This window comes from Dipodomys spectabilis, unplaced genomic scaffold (assembly GCF_019054845.1).
Source record: "Dipodomys spectabilis isolate Male_0828 unplaced genomic scaffold, ASM1905484v1 ptg000231l, whole genome shotgun sequence".
Classification (NCBI taxonomy): Eukaryota; Metazoa; Chordata; class Mammalia; order Rodentia; family Heteromyidae; genus Dipodomys; species Dipodomys spectabilis.
This window is the reverse complement of record NW_024870908.1, coordinates 1,771,038-1,784,318: the sequence shown is the minus strand read 5'-3', so window position 1 is coordinate 1,784,318 and position 13,281 is coordinate 1,771,038. Positions and strand designations below refer to the sequence as shown.

At 42.5% G+C, this 13,281-nt stretch overlaps 1 pseudogene; it reads right to left on the bottom strand.

Moving 5' to 3' along the window:
• Positions 1-8,245, bottom strand: part of LOC122123710 — a 91,047-nt pseudogene extending 82,802 nt beyond the window's left edge.
• Between the last annotated feature and the right edge of the window lie 5,036 nt (positions 8,246-13,281).

The following is a 13,281-nucleotide window of genomic DNA, read 5'->3' as shown; positions in this document are numbered from 1 at the left end:
GTGTTCTAATACATGTCACATTTAGGCTCTGTTAGGCTCCACTGGGATGGCTCATGATGTAGAGCTACTAGATGTATTTTTTCCTTCTGACATTTTCAACCTACAATAGGTTGAGAGGTAACACCATAATAAGCCAAGGAGTGTGTGTGTATGTATGCACATATACGTGTTGTGTGTGTGCGTGCATGTGAATAATGGAACAATGGCCTGGATCTCAGCAGCCCCCAAGAGAACACAGCTGATACCCATTGAAGAGGTGGTTGGGACCTAGGTTCTGCAAGGAGTGAGCTGCCCCTCTTCCCTTGATGCTCAAAGGGTATCCGGGATCAGCAGGAGGATGAGGGTTATTAACACCCCCAAATTAAAGATGAGGGAAACTGACACATCTAAAGTGTTGCCTGCTCCCAGGTAAGTGGGTTTAGGGTCAGAGTTTAGACTCATTTTTCTTCTCCTCTTCCTCTTCCTGCTTCTTTTTTCTCCTCTTCTACTTCTTCCTCCTCCTCCTCTTCTTCCTTCTGATATTCTTCCCTTGTCCCCATGCTATATACTAAAATATATATTCTATTTCTCTATTTTTGAATTTCACTGGACAAGACCCAACTCTGTGTTCTCTTTGGCTTGTCATTTCTTAATTTAACAGTGGGTGGATAAAGTCATGTGAAGCTGGTCCTTTCATCCTTTCTACTCAGGAGGCTGAGATCTGAGTATCGTAGTTCAAAGACAGCCCCTGGCAGTAATACCCATGAGATGCTTATTTGTAATTAGTCACACACACACACACACACAAAGTCATCTGGGCTGTTGGCTCCCTCATTTTCATTTCTATTTAACAGTCTAACATATAAATAGTCCATATTGTAAAGTATACATTATTGTGCTGGTGGTCTGAGCTATTCTGAAAAATGCTCTTCAGATCTTAGTGACTCATGAATGTATCCTGATACATAAATGCATGCAGTTCCCAGGGTGAATTCTTAACAGCTCCAACTTCTGGGTTACTGAATATGTATCATCCCGGCTCTGCTAAATCACATGCAAAGTTCCCACCAGAAGTTTGAAAGTTCTTATAGTTACACATCCCTGCCCATTTGAGGGGAATCGCTCTTACCTACCTCCTACCAACAGCTACAGATGATAAAAAAGAGCAATTAGGAGATCTCTCTCTCTGCCTTGAAGTGAAGAATAAGCCTGCTCTTTCCTCAGCCCTGTGAGAGGAAGATGAACGGGGAGCAGTAGAAACCACAGGAGTTGCTACACAATGATGAGCTTGCTCTGGGGGATGCCCGGATGGCAATCACCGCCTCTCGGTCTCCACCAACAACTCCATAAATGGAGAGCATCCATCAAAGACGGAGGCGTGCGGAATGACAAGGCCCTTGTGCCACAATGATTTTCCTTCCTGTTTGTCACAAAGATGATGATCCATCAAGGCAGGGGTAAGGCCCGCTGTGGAGTCTGTGCCAACAGCAGATCAGTCACCAGTAGGCCTGGCCAGGGAACAGCATTTCCTTCATGTGGTCTGGTTGTCTGCTCGTGTACTGTGCTAACATCCTGAGAAGGCTATGTCTTCCTCCCTGTCTCATTCATTAATTCACCCAGCACGATTGAAAGCCTACCAAGCACTAGACGGTCAGTGCTGAACATGCAGAAGAGACCTCACATTCTATGAATAAATGAGCCAGCATAGTGGCTCACACCTATATGCCAAGCTACTCCTAATGCTGAGATCAGAAGATCATGGTTCAAAGCCAGCCCTGGAAAAAAGTTTCTCAAGATCTCATCTCAAAACCAATTTTAAATAAAAGATGGATGCAGTAGTACATAGCCTATCATCCCAGTTACAAGGGGAGCATAAACAGGAAGATCAAGATCCAGGTAAGGCAAAAAAGCCAGACCTTATTTTTAAAAAATAATCATAACCACAGCAGAAGGCCTAGAGACATAATTCAACTGGTAGTAGAGCACCTGCTGGTAAGTGTGAAGCCCTTACTCCATATCCCAGTATCACCAAAATAGAAATAGAAAAAAAACAAAAGAAAATAAATGAAACCATGAAGCTTTCCCTAATTACTATTTAATGACCACATATATTAGGCTATGTCTTCCAGAATGAGAGGTGAACCGACATGACTAAGCTCCCAGCCTAATCCGATTGATCTCAGGGCTGTGGTCAATCCAGGTACAAAGGGTTGATCAGAATCCAGACTGAGACATCTGCATCTGGCTCTAGGCTTCGATGTACTCTTCTATTCACAAGGACTAACTCACAACCCTCCCTAGGAGGGGAGTGAACGCAGCGCCCACATTATTGCGGTATGTATTAGCAGAGTGATGTACAGGAGAAGCTTCCGTGATGCCAGGGCCTTATCAGTCGACAGGAAGCTGCCATCCTTGACTTCCGGTAGACAGAAGATAAACAAGGCCCGGATCCCGCCTCCAACTTCTGCCCCAGGTCTCCAAAACAACAGAAAGTAGTCACTATGCTGGCTGCACATTTACTCCCCTCATGCCCCTCCTTAAATGCGTAGTTAGTAGGAACCCACCCCTGCCCCTATTTTCCAAAAAAGGAAAGGAAAGTCATGGGAGGCTATTTTCTCAACGTCACAAGCTAATAATTCACAGAATCATTATTTGAATCCAATTCTTCTTGAGTAAAACAATTAGCACAGATTCATCCATTGGTCAATGAGATGTCTACCAAGGAAGTTTATTCCAGAAGCTCTTTACTGTTTTGTTTTGTTTTCCTAGAAGGTCAGTTGTCACCACCAGGCTTGTTTTAGACTGGACCCCATCCAGTTCACCAAAGTCCCATTTCTGGGAACTATAAAGCATTGCATTCTGTGTCATTAAAATCCCAAGGCAAAGGGTAAGCAGCCTGTACCCTCCCTGGCCTATGCCTAGGGCCCCTGTGGGGTTGAATATGGCGTCTACATAGATAGTCAACATACGATGGCACAGCTCTAGCCCTGACTACTCTTGACTGACCAGGACTTTCCCACAGCCATCACAAGGCAGTGACTTGTAGTACACAGCTCAATCAGACCCCAGCTCCTCATTAGGAACCTGTGACTTCATTTATCTAAACAATCATTCCATCTGTTTCATAATTTACTCAACATCCATGGATCCTATCAATTCATTTCCCTCAATTACTTCATCTGAGTCACTGGGGAGGAGATAAGGGTAGCAATATAAACGAATCAAACCCAATCCATTGTCCACATATGAAAATAGAAGCAGTAAAAGCGTGAGGGAGAATCATTATTGACAGCATGATCATAACTAATATTGTGAGAAACTATTTAATGTATTCTTGCCAATCAGCCAAGCTGTATACTCCTTGAAGAAACAGAGTGAGATTATTGTACTGTGTCCTTGAACAGATGAGGATGGAGTAGTTCAAATTGGTTAAAGTGGTGGACTATGACCCCACAGTGGTCAGCAGTGGAACTGGAATTGGACAGAAGTGTCTTACCTAGAAGTGAAGCCTTGTACATCTACAATATCCATTCCTACTGGACAAAGGAAAAACCAACCCTAAGTCCAAAACTGGAAATCTGGTAAATAATTCTACACAATCACACTTCAATAAGATAGTGCATAAATACCAGAGTGAATGAATGATATAAAATTATGAATTGGCCTAGACAGTTGTTTATAATATTCTTAGAAGTAAACTTTCAAGGAATGCATTTGCACAGAAAAAGAATGCAAGTGAATGCATTTGAAGGAAAGCATGCTTTGCCTGTTTGCAGACCTCTGTATGCTTGGCACCTAAGATGGTGGCAGGCATATAATAGAGGGTTAATCAGTATCTGTCAAGGAAATTAATGGTTTCTTAGTGAATCCTTGAGTAAATTAGTTCTCAACTGAAGGAATGCATGGATGATGACTGATGGATGATGGATGCATGAATTAGTGAATGAATGGATAATGGATAGATGATGAATAAATGAATGCTAAGTGGATGTATATATGAATGAATACATGAATAAGTGGGTGGATGGATGAATAAATGGATGGATGAATGAATGATGAATATATGAATGAGTAGATGGATGGATAGATGGATGGATAAATGGATGAATATGCCAAAACCCAAGCGATAATAATCCCTGGGTGATGGATTTTAAAGTAATTCGTTTCCAATTTGTGTGTATCTGCGTGTCTTGTTTTTGTATCAATAAATAAAGATTGGCTGTGTAATTAGAGAGGAAAAGATGCCCAGTCACCTCCAGGATTAATTACAACCTGGAAAGAACAGGAGTCACGAAGCTGAAATCTAGCCCAGATCCTAGCATGAGGTTCAGGTTGTAACTTGCTTCATTAACTAAGAAGCACTAGTGTCAAGTTCAGATTTGAAAATATTCAATTGCAAACATCACCATCCCACTATCCATAAAGCAGCATTTAAAAATCTCAGTTCAGACATTCCAGAGAGATAACACTTTCCAAACCTTAGGTATAAAGTCACTCTTATCTGTGCTACTTCTGGGTTCCTCCTGAACCATCATTTAAAAGATATATTTATTTATATTATAAATATTGTATTCTTATTTACACAAACATATTTATATGTGTTGCTATAAATATATTTTATATTTCTATTATATATTTAATATTTATATATTATGTTTTATATATTTATATTTTATATAAACATAAGTATACCTTGAAAAGTATGTTAAAAATACATATTTAGAATGTCTCAAATCAGTGTATATTAGTAACATGAGAGAGTTTCACTGTATGCTTACCTACATGCAAACAGTGTACTTTTAACAAGTTTACCCTTATTTTATATTTCTGCTCCCCTCTCTGTCTCCCCCACTTTGGTGGGCTTCATTATGCTATGTGTATTTGTGTGTATGTGTGAGAGAGAGGGAGGGAAGAGGGGAAGAGGGGGAGAGGGGGCGGAGGGGAGAGGGGGAGAGAGAGATACTTCAAGCCTCTTTGCCCCTCAAGTGTTCTTCACTTTTCCTCACTACCCCATCAAGGACTGCCCTCCCTTGATGTTCTATTTTTACGCTCATATCTCATTATTATTAACCTTTCAGATAACTCACTTTACATGTGAATGATTAAAATATGACATCACACTATAACTACTCTCAGAATGACTTGCCATCACTTCTATTAACAGTAAAACATTCAAAAAAGAAAAATGAAGACTTTTTAAAAAATTATTTCCACAGATGGATGCCTACTCACAGCTACAAGCCTGTGTCCTGGTCTATTTTTAAAAAATGGATACTCACAAGGATTGGAGACGTCACAAACATAGTCGAACGCTAAGCTGAGATTGTTGGCTTGGTAAGACTGAGATTCAAGAAAAATGGGCACCGAAACAAGATTTGGCTGAGAGATTCATTGTTTCATAATCTGCGCACCCTTGGTGTCCTTGAAATGAAGGTCAAGCGGCATCACATGGCATCTTGGGACACATTGTCTGCAGTGATCCCCTGGCAGACTGGTGAGCATGGGGTCATTATTGTAATGGCAGCTCCTACACACTGCAGTGGTGTATACATAGTCTCTGCAAAGGGCAGCTGCTAATCGTGGTTCTAGAGATGAAAAACCTGAGATTCCTAGGCATCACCTGTCTCCACAAAGCTACTTTGGAAGTCTGTTTGACTTCAGAGAGTGCCATGGATTCTGAGAACCAGCTGAGACCCGGCTTCTAGTCTTAAGGATGCTATGCAGCACAGTAGCTACCAAGGGAAACAACTCCATGACAAAGGCCCTGTGCATACGCATCCTGCCATCTAGCAACTGCATGCTTCTAGTTAAGAGAAATGTGTAGGTCTATCTGTGCAAAGACCCTGCACCTGAATGCTCATGATAGACAAAAGCCGGTCAATAACCTCAATGTCCATTAAAAGGTCAGTGGGGAAACTAACAGAAGCCAGAGCAATCATTCTCAGCAACAAAAAGGCATCAGCTACAGACACAAAAGGCTAAAACGGATGAAGGAGAAGAAGATGGAACACTGCAGGACTCCCTTTATGTGAAGTTCAAGAACAGTCAAAAAACAGCCCAGAGTGAAGAAGCTGGAATAGTGTTTGCATTCAAGATAAAAATTGTGGTGGCTCAGTGGTAGAGCGCTTGCCTTGCATGCCTGAGGCCCTGGGTTCGATTCCTCAGCACCACATAAGCAAAAAGAAAAAAAGCCAGAAGTGGCATTGTGGCTCAAGTAGTAGAGCCCTAGCCTTGAGCTGAAGAGCTGAGGGACAGCGCCCAGGCCCAGAGTTCAGGCCCCACAACCGGACCCAAAAAAAAAAAACAAAACAAGATAAAAATTGTGTGGACAGATGGAAAGGTAGGTAGGTAGGTAGGTAGACAGATTGATTGATACAAATAATAGATGATATGTACATGTATATATATATATATATATATATACATATATACATAGCTTATACAGATATAAAAGTTAATCACATGTACACATCTAAGTTTTGTGAATTTTATTCTGTGTAAGTGGTACCTCAACCACTGGTGTCAGGAAGAGTCTGTAGGTCTAGACAAAAGTAAATATGCCTCCAACTAGAATTCCAACCCAGCTTACAAGTATTCCTTACATTTCACTTTGCACAAGGGTTGAAGATTAATTACCAAAGTGTGTCTTAATATTTCATTGCTTCTTTAGACCCCAGTCCTAAATGGTATTACACTCAACTAAAAAGGCTCTTTCCTGGTGAAGAAAATAATGAAGGGAATATGAAAAAAAAAGAATATTTGCATACAGTCTGTCAAACAAGGGGATCAACATCCAGGAAGTATAAACACCACAGAGGAAGGTGGCTGCAGAGAGCAAGTATAGACTGTACATTTCAGAAAAGCTAGAAACCAAGGACATGGAATATTTTCATCATGAAGAAATGATGCACATTTGCAGAGACTTACCTTTAACAGTGATCGTTTTCATGTATCAAAGATGGAAACATATCAATAAAAATTTAAATAACTGGGGCTGGGAAGGTAGCTCAGTGGTAGAGCACTTGCCTTGCATGCCTGAGGCCCTGGGTTCGATTCCTCAGCACCACATAAGCAAAAAGAAAAAAAAGGCGGAAGTGGCGCTGTGGCTCAAGTGGTAGAGCGCTAGCCTTGAGCTGAAGAGCTGAGGGACAGTGCATATGCTCAGGGTTCAGGCCTCACGACCGGACCCCAAAAAAAAAATTTAAATAACTACATTAAAATAGAGCCCAGCCTTGGCCTCTTACCTAGCGAAAAGCCCATTTCACAGATTCTGCAGTACGCTTAGTGGCATGGAGCCATAGACATAGCTCTTGATAAGTATTTGCTAGATTGAATTCTTTTGAATTCAAATGCTATTTAAAGGGTTGTATTATGGTCATTTTAATAAAGAGTTAAAAACAGAATAAATGTGTCTTCATTCTCATTCATTTTCAGAGTTCTCCCCCACACCCCGTCTCCTCCTTCCCCCCACCTTGACCCCAAGCATCCTCTTTTCAGCCACTGTGGAGAACAGCCCAAAGAAGGGACCAAATCAATCTTCCTCCAAACAGCCCTCTAGCTTCTAAAGAGGGAATCTCCAGCAAGTTCTATTTATCATTATCGTGCTGTGGAAAATGCAGATAGCAGAACAAAAAAAGTCTAGCTTTATTACTGCTTATAAACTCTATGGCAATAAAAAAAAGAAGAAGAAGAAGAAATATCAACACTATCAAGTCGACTGCCAGCCAGACTGGAAGGATGCTTTGTATCTAGATGCTAATGAGCTTTTGTCTCTGAACAAGGGGGAAAAAAATCAATGGAGCCTAAAATATACTCTGGACACTGAGCTTTCACCCTGAGTAGTCTTCAAAACAGTTGAACCTGTGCCGAGTAAATCCTCTGTGTTTCCGGAAGGAGCCGAGAGGATGTGGACGCATGGGCAGTGCCAGTCTGAGGAGGGAAGTTTGGTGGGATGTCTCTGATCAAGCCATTGTTTTAGATTAGACTATATTATTGCTCACCTTTACAGCTTTCCCACAAGACGTAGCCTGACGCCTTTCAGGTCTGTGCTAGGCAACTTCCCATTGCGGTGACAAATCTCTGGGCAGATCAACTTCAGAGAAAGCAAGCTTTGTTTCGGACTCACCATTTCAGAGGCTTCCACTGTGGTCACTGGGCTCCGTGGTTTCAGGGCAGTGGTGAGACACAGCATGTGGAAGGATGTGAGGGCCTGGAGAAACTGGTCTTCCAGCTGCTGGGAAGCAAAGAGAAGGGGAGAGTCAGGCATTGCAGACTGAAGATGCACGCTTCCCACCCCTCACCCCGAAATATATACTCCCTTCCACCAGGGCCCAGCTCCTAAGCTTCCATCGCCCAGACAGCCCATCGAATAATGAACCCAGCAGTGAAGTCAGAGCCTTCAATGCTCACATCATTCCCCACCCCAAAACCCCACTTCAGAGCACTACTCCACGAGGGGGACCACAGAGCGACCCACCGGCCTGAGGGCACACTTCAGATTTAAAACACGGTGGTGCTGGATATCTGAGGAAGAGAGACCAGCAGTCATCAGAGCCTCATCTAATCTCAAAGAATGCTCAGACCACTGTAATACCCTGACCTGAGACCAAGGACAGCTGCTACTATATTCTTCTTTATTTGAAAAATACATGCATGTATGTTTGCAGGGGGAGACAGTCAACACTAGGACTTAAATGCAGGGCCTTACAATACCTCTGCTGGCTTACACAACTTGGTACTCTATCACTTCAGCCATGCCTCCAACCCTGTATTTTTACTGGTTAATTGGAGTCTAAAGGAGTTTTGATTTCGAACCCCAATCCTCCATATCTCAGCCTCAGGAGTAGCTAGAGTTACAAGTGTGGTGCACTGCATAGAATGTACCCCCACTGAAGTCCACCCCATGGCACTCTCCCTCATCTCTTATGCCTTCCATTTTTAAATCAGTTCCAATGGATTTCAGTGTCCTATTTTCATCTGTGGGTATAATGTATTTCAATCATGTTCATGCTTGTCTAGATCTCCTTTCACATCCCCCTGCCATTTTTCATCCCTGATCATCTATCTCCTTTTATCCCTGTCTCTTTTTCTTTCTAAAGGGCCTAGAGTCGGAGTCAGATAACAACAGTTAACACTGATCAATTGTGTACTAGGAGCCAGGTATCAAGCTATTTTCCTGCTGACTTGTGATCTTTCCAATGCCACTTTGTATAGACATTATACAACCGTTTTTGTTTTTGTTTTCCTTTGTGTCAGACCCAACCTTAAACTCAGGGCACTCCCTGAGCTTTTTTGCTCAAGGCTTGTGTTCTACCACTTGCACCATAGCTCCACCTCTGCTTTTCTGGTGGTTCGTTGGAGATAAGAGTCTCGCTGGCTTTCCTGCCCAGATTGACTTTGAACAGTGATCCTCAGATCTCAGCCTCCTGAGTAGCTAGGATGACAGGCGTGAGCCACCAAGCACCCAGCTTCAAACTTATTTTATAGATAGAAAAACAGCGAGGCTCAAATAAGTTTGAAAAGAGTTATGGGATGGTACTTGACAGAGTGGAACTATGAAGCTCAGATTTCAGAGCCCCAGGAAGTTAAGAAAGATTGCAATCAACTCTTCTGCCCACCCCAAATCCCCTGGGGTTCTGTGACTAGCCAACAGGGATTTCTAGTAATAGAGAGACAGAAAGTCTATTAGAGACCAGGCTATGTCTTTCACCTCACCACTAAGAATAAAAAAAATAACTCAAATTCCTGAGGCGCGTTTGTACTGCTGCTCTGGGAATTGCCTCCCTAGACCAACTTCCTATGTCCGGCTTCTCAGAATCTACCTGACAGCTAAAGCAAGGCGATGGATGTAACATCTTCATAACGCATCCTTCAATTTTCATGGCATTTATGACAGGTCACTGTGTGTGTGTCCTCCTCACCAGGAATCACAGCAGTTACAGGACTTGTTCTGATTTACTGACTGGCATTCCGAGCACTGCCTTATGTAAGGTCAGGGGGAAAAATTCACAACAGGAACCCGAATCACCTCCCTTCACAGGAAAACAAATGACAATCACTGTTCTTGTTTTCTCCCTCTCCCTCCCTTTCCCCTCTCTCTCTCTCCTACTTCCTTTTCTCTCTTCTCCCTCCTCTCTTTCATCTCCAATAGAAAAGAGGAGGTGTAGCTCAAGTAGGAGCGTGCTAGCCTTGAGCAAAAATGTTCAGGGAACGGTGCCCAGGCCACGAGTTCAAGCTCCAAGCTTGATGTGTGTGCGCGTGCGCACATACATACATACATACACACACACAAGATATTAACTCTATCAAATACATGCTTGCAAATGTTTTAGAACATCTTATCATTTTGATCATCTCCTTTGCTAGAGAGTATTTTATTTTTTAATTTAACAACTTTCTAGTTTATCTCTCTGTCCAGGTTTCCTATGCATTCTAGTCATATTCATGAAATCTTAGCCAATATCAGTCTCAAGAAGCCCCTCCCCCCTCCCCTGCCCTGCAGCTTTCTCTTAGGAGTTTTATGATTTCATGTCTTATGATTGTGTCCTCTGTCTACACTTCGCCATGGTGTTAGATAAGGGTTCATTTGAAATCTCTTGCAGGTAGATATTCACTTCTTCCCAATACTGTTGCAGAAGTGACCGTCCCCCCAATTCTCCATTCCAGACACCCTTGTTGAAAATAATCAGCTGACCATATCTGCCAGGGTTTATTTCTGGACTCGCTATTCTGGCCACTGGTCTTTATGTCTGTTTCTGTGCCAGTGTCATTACTGTCTTGATTGCTGCAGCTCCGTGATGCATTCGGAAACCATCTAGTGTCCTGACTCCGGCTTTGTTCTTCCTATTCAAAACAGCCTCGGCTATTAGAGATCCTTTGTTGCCTCTGTATGAAATTTAGGATTCTATTTCTTTTTTTATGCCATTAACATTTTTTATAGGAGTTTACATTGAATCTGTAGATCGCTTAGGGTACTGTGGATATTTTAACACTATTAATTATTACATTCTCTCACCCCTCCAAAAAAAAACAAGAGATGTCATTGCGTGTGGGTTTAAGTTTTCACCAGTGTTTTGTTACTTTCAGCTTTGAAGCAGTTCCTCCCCACGTCCTTGATTAAATGTATTTCTAAGTATGTGATTCTTTCTGATACACTGTGTGAGATCGTGCTTAAATTTCTTTTTAGATAGCAGGTAGAATCACAATTTATATTTCCATGTTGACTTTGTACCCTGAAGCATTAATAAGTTCATCTTCCTTCACCCTTTGTCCACCGGGAGAATGTTGTTGGTTTGCTGTGCCAATACTGGGGCTTGAACTTCGGGACTCACACTCTCCTTTGGCTTTTTCACTCGTGGCTGACACTCTTCCACTTGAGCCACAGCTCCACTTCTAGCTCTTTGCTGGTTAACTGAAGATAAGAGTCTCTCAGATTTGTCTCTTGAGGCTGGCTTCGAACCACAACCCTCCCATCTCAGCCTCCTGAGTAGCTAGAGCTGTAAGAGTGAGCCATGGGTGCCTGAGCACCTATGCAAATGTCATCTCTTGTCAGCCAACATCTTGTCAAACCCAATCACCTATTCTCCATAATACCACCGTAACTGGTTAAAAAAAAAAAAACAGCTTATACAATACTTAGCACAACTTGTTGGAGAAGAGAGCTATCTACAGAGAGAGTGGATGAGAGAGAGGGAGAGAGAGGTAGTGTTGAATTTAAAACATCCATCCAAATAGATATTACTTAATAAAAACATCCAATAAATTATCAAAGTTGCTAAATAAACATAATAATAATAAAACAAAATACTTAGCACGGGGCCCATCATAAGCACGCGGGATAAGTTGCTGCTGTTATTCTGACGAATTTTATTTTTGTTTCACTGTGTTATCACGCACTTATTTACACAGCTATCCTGTTGGGTGCCATTTCAATGGATTTGATTATTACTTACATCTATCTGTCCATCATCTTAGTACAAAACCCAAGCCCAGAGCAGGAATGGCAACAACCTTTTGGTTCTTCAGTTTCCCAATGGAAAGTGCTAATAACCTTCTAGGAATCAGGTTCTCAGGTAGTGGCTGAGCCATGGTTCGGGTGTACACACTAACTCGTCCTCGGCCTGGCTCATCCGTGAAGCTTCATTCTACAGGGCAATGAGCCAGGTTGTCTTGAGCCCTTTTCTCCTCTCCTGGGTTCGGCTCATCTCACCCTCTACAGGTAGATAATGAGATACAGAGGTTTGAAGATTTCATAGAGGCCCAGTAAATGTTATACCAAGCCACTTAGGTGTTAAAGCTCTCTCTTTGACCAGCAGATGCTGAAGTCACAGCTCCCAGTAGAATCTTAGCAAAGCTCTGACAGTACCTTGTTTCCCATTTACTATAATTTTGTGAGCAATTGTAAAGAGGTGTCTTCCACGTCTTTCATCTTATGTCCTCTAAAGGACTTGAATTGTTTCTGAGACAAGGTGCCAGTGAAATACTGTAAACTTGTACTTGCCAGGAGCCTGGGCTGTGGGAAATACATGAGGAGAGAGAGGGAGGGAGTGAGGGGGGAGGGGGTGTGTGTGTGTGTGTGTGTGTGTGTGTGTGTGTGTGTGTGTGTGTGTGTGTGTGTGTGTGTGTGTGTGTGTGTGTGTGTGTGTGTGTGTGTGTGTGTGTGTGTGTGTGTGTGTGTGTGTGTGTGTGTGTGTGTGTGTGTGTGTGTGTGTGTGTGTGTGTGTGTGTGTGTGTGTGTGTGTGTGTGTGTGTGTGTTTTGTTTCAGGGGTTTGAACTCAGGGCCCCACCCTGGCCAGGCAAGTGCTCTATTGCTGATCCACATTTCTAGCCTTTTTTTTTTTTACACTGATTATTTTTGAAGTAGGGTCTTGCTTTTTGTCCAAGCAGGCCTAGACTACAATCTTCCTCATTTAAGTTCCCTGTCATAACGGAGAAACAGGCACATGTCCCTGCACTCCATTTCTCCCACTGAGATGGTGGGTTTATGAACCTTTTTCTCCTGCTGGCCTCAAACGATGATCCTCCCAATCTTAGCCTCTGGGATAGCTAGGGTTACAGGTATGAGCTACCAAATCAATTTACAACATACTGTAACTTTTGGGGGGAGGAGGAGGAGGAGGAGCGATAGTAGGGCTTGAACTCAAGACCTCATAGTCTCTCCCCACTGTTTCCACTTGTGATTGGTGCTCTATCACTTGAGCTGCACGATTAGTTCAGCATGTTGCTGATTAACTGGAGATGGAATCTGAGGGACTTTTTAATTTTCCTGGACTGGCTTCGAAACTTGATTTGCCAGGTCTCTG